The sequence below is a fragment of the Echinops telfairi genome, unplaced genomic scaffold (assembly GCF_000313985.2).
Source record: "Echinops telfairi isolate 266 unplaced genomic scaffold, ASM31398v2 ScPeMD7_29;HRSCAF=101, whole genome shotgun sequence".
NCBI lineage: Eukaryota > Metazoa > Chordata > Mammalia > Afrosoricida > Tenrecidae > Echinops > Echinops telfairi.
This window is the reverse complement of record NW_022103926.1, coordinates 2,520,939-2,523,920: the sequence shown is the minus strand read 5'-3', so window position 1 is coordinate 2,523,920 and position 2,982 is coordinate 2,520,939.

Sequence of the window (2,982 nt, the reverse complement as noted above, 5' to 3'; positions counted from 1 at the left end):
CTGGGCTGAGCGATGTCGACTACATCTTGGGGAGAGGTGGGCGTGCGCCTCGATGTTCCCTTCTCCACCAAGATGGTCGAAGTTAGACAGCTGCACCCTATGCCCTCAAGCCTTGGGCTGCACCTTCTGTCAACCCACACGCAGGATGACAAGTTCCCAGAAAGTTCACACCATGGCCACGTCAGACGATTAAGGGGTTGCCAGCAAGGGCTGCGGTGGCGGCAACGGCTGGCCTGTGGGGAGAAAGAGAGGAGGGAGTGGAGAGGGAAGGGCGAGTCCTCATCTGGGGCTGAGAGGGCCCTGACCCTAGACTTGTGAGACTCCCTCCCTTCTCTGCATAAAGCCATGGAAGCTCAGAGACTGGGCATCTTGTCCTTGGCACACAGTGGCGATGAGGCAGGAGTCAGGACTGACACCATGCTATCCTCCCACTGACTGCCCCTTGTCCCTGACACAAGTAGGATTCTCCCTGTTTTTAATCGCTACCCCCTGCAGCTGGAGTAACACCTGGAACACCCAGGCTGCCTGGAGGGACTGTTGGTGGCTCCCCTCTACCCTCTGATGGCTGTTGAGGTGAATGAGTGGCTCTCGGGGTACACGCTGAGGCCCCAGACTCTGACTCAGTTTCCCTACTGCCCAAACAATGCTTACGCTGACATGACAAGAACAGGGATCACTTGGATCTGATCTGAGCACTGCGCCAACGTGGATGAGTCACCCAACCAGACCACTTCCCAAAGGAGAAACTGAGGCCCAGAGGTCACCAAAGCAGGGGCAGCAGCGCCGAGGCCCAGGCCTGCTGAACTTCTTCAGAGAATGAATCCCAGAGAGGTAGAACGGCTTGCCTGGAGCCACCCAGCGAGCCAGGAGCAGACCATAGCCCAACCTGGGCAAGTCGGGGTCTCAGGGACCCGGCTGCTTCTACTCTCCCAGCCCTGCTTTGGTGAAGCAGTGAATTAAGTGTCGGGCTGCTAGCTGCGAGGTCCGTGGTTCAAACCTACCAGCTGCTCCGAAGGAAAAAGGGGAGGCTGGCTGCTCCCATGAGGATGAACAGGCTCAGAAACCCTCGTGTGCACTCTTCCCTGCCCTGCAAGGTTGCTATGTGTGGGCTGTGGCCGGGCAAGTCCTCTTCAGCCTTGTGTGTGAAGGCTGTGCTTTAAGGAGGTCGGTGAGGACAAGCCAAGGGGTGGGCAGGGGAGGAGGAGGGGACGCCCGCCCACTGGCTGGCTGTGCCTCCCTGAGAAGGGGCTGAGGGCCTGAGTTGGGACGAGGGCTTCTGGTAACCTCTCCTCCTTAGGGGAGGTGGGAAGTGAATGCCCTTGGTGGGGCAGATCGTTGGGGCAGGGGGCTGGATCCTGGGGCGCCTGGATCAGCATGAGCCTCTCTGTGTCCACCGCCTTTGTCTTCGCTTGACGGCCCCTCCCGGTGGGGCTGGGGGTGTCTGACCCCACTGGAATCTTAGCTCCAGACTCACATTCTTCTGGCCGTCTCACCAGCCACCCCAAGCAGCCCCCACCCTTCTGTGTCTTTGTCCCCGTCGGCCAAGGAGGGTCCCTCAGGAACTCCGAGCCCCTCAGAGGACAAAGGGCTCATTGAGGCGCCAAGCCTGGGGAGAGGGGGAACGGGGGAGGGGGAGGACAGAGGCCCTGACAAGTGTTGACGAGGCTGGAGCCCCTGGGGACCAGATCCAGGGCCTGCTCCTGCCACCCACATTCTGCACAGCCCTGGTATTGCTGGGCCCCTGTTTCCGCATCTACAGTTTATCTTGTTTAGGTTTGAAGAGTACTAAGCTAGTCTCAGGCCCCTGTGTTAAGTCCCAATCCCTGAGGTCAGCTGTTTCCAAATCCCGAATTTGGGAGGACTTTGTAAGACCAGCAAGATGGGATTTAGACCATGTGGTAACACTGGCACCCCAGGAGGAGAGGGTATGGCCACATACCAGAACTCCTCCTCCTCTACCCCATGCTGTCCACAGAGAACTGCCCCTCCACCTTCAGAGAAGCAGGCAGCCTCAGCTTCCTCCCGAGGACCCCCCCACCCCTACCCCCACCCCCCGCAGGCTTGGCGTCCCAGTGAGCTTGGGAAGACCTTTCAGAGTTGAGATTGGAATTTCAGGATTGCAAGTGAAAGAGGGTGACCCTTTATGGCTCTCTCCATTCATTCATTCATTCATTCATTCACTCATTCATTCATCAAGGATTGATTGAACAGCTACATACCACCCTTGGTTTCAGGTGTGGAGGTCCCAATGGAAAACAGAACAAAGCCCCTGCCCATGAGTTTAGTGCTGGGGGAGTGTCAGGGGACATTTACACATGCATTGATGAGGGGCTTCAACAGCTCCTAGAAAATGGAATTGAAAGACAATGGATGGTCCCATGAACTTTTTGAAGCCCCCTTGTACATGCTCCGTGGGGTGGGTTGGGGGTTGTGGTATCCACAAACCTTTCTATTCGAGGAAAGGTCTTTTTTGCGGGGAGGGGTTTGCACACAGAGGAAGGACGGGTGCAGCTTGGATTTGAACCAGTGTCTTCTGCCCTAGGTGCTCAGGCTTTCTCAGGATCTCCTCCCCCTTTGTGTTAAGGTGGTGGTGCTGAAGGCCTTTGATGCTAACCCAGAGCTTGAATGGACAGTGCCCCTCGAGGTGCCTCGGAGGAAAAGCCTGGTGACCGGCTTCTGAACAAGCAGCCGCTGAGGGCACCAGGGCACAGCTCTCCTCAGCCTCCCGAGCCGCCACAGCACCTGGGCTCTGTATTCAAGGTGCGGGCTGGAGGACACCCTGCTGGTGACCAGTCTGGGTCTCCTGTGGGTCCCCGAGTCTGGGGCTGGAGCAGTGTGTCCCATGGGACAGTGAAAGTGTCTGCTGACCCAGGTTTGAGTCCCACCAGACCACAGCTCAAACAGTGGCCTTAAGCAAGCCGGGTGGCCTCAGAGACTTAAGTTTTTTCCAGCTCTAAACAGGCTCTGGAGCTTCTTCTTCTT